The 917-nt window shown below is 25.0% G+C and overlaps 1 non-coding gene across 1 annotated transcript; it reads right to left on the reverse strand.

The window, feature by feature from the left end:
* Positions 1 to 562: 562 nt before the first annotated feature.
* Positions 563 to 635, reverse strand: Trnav-aac (transfer RNA valine (anticodon AAC)). Its single transcript has one exon. It is a non-coding gene; the product is annotated as a tRNA-Val (tRNA).
* Positions 636 to 917: the final 282 nt, after the last annotated feature.

Raw genomic sequence — 917 nt, forward strand, 5'->3', positions numbered from 1 at the left:
AACTTTTATATACATTTTCAACAACAAAGTAATTTGCAAATCGTTGTAATTTATATGAATTACGTAAATATTTGACTCGAAATTTAAACGCTTAAAAAATAAATTGTAATTATGTATTTTTATATATTTTAATCGCTATAAGAACAACTTACGAGGAATCTCATTTAAATTTTCAAGTATATTACGTGCAAATAAAGTTTTTTATCATTCTTAAAACTAAAAAAAAATTATTTAAATTAAAATATTTATAAATAACACAAAAAGAGCTATCATTATAGGAAACTAGTATAAAGAAAAATTCCTATAGTGTTTTTTGTTTTCCCCAAGAACTTAGTACTGGACATTTTTACATTTAAGTTTTGATTTCCCAAAGTACCAACTAAATCCAATTTGTTACTAGAAACCATACTCAACGTTTAAAACTAAGTTTGAATTTTTTAAATTGCACCAAAATGTTGGTAATAGACCACAAAACAAAAAATAAATAAATAAAATGAACCACACACCATTGTTAAAGCAATGCACTAATCTCTCCGTTTATGTCAAAAACGCAAAAAATTAATGTTTCCGCCCAGGATCGAACTGGGGACCTTCTGCGTGTTAGGCAGATGTGATAACCGCTACACCACGGAAACAGTTGTAAACCTTTGGAAAAATGACAGTAATTATTCATTTTCAAATTCATTAATATACCTACTTACTTGTATTTTTAATTGTATAATTAAAGTAAAAAGAAAACAATACTTTAAAAGTATCATATATTCATACTTTATAGTGTTTTAATGATCTTGATCTCCCTTATAATCTCCATAATTTTCAAATTTGGCTATTGTGCATGAAAAATATATTTATTTTTTTTGGTTTTTCGGTTGTTCTATTAGTCAATATTTATATATATTAGGTATTTATAAAAGATT

The sequence above is a fragment of the Rhopalosiphum padi genome, chromosome 4 (genome assembly GCF_020882245.1).
Source record: "Rhopalosiphum padi isolate XX-2018 chromosome 4, ASM2088224v1, whole genome shotgun sequence".
Lineage (NCBI taxonomy): Eukaryota > Metazoa > Arthropoda > Insecta > Hemiptera > Aphididae > Rhopalosiphum > Rhopalosiphum padi.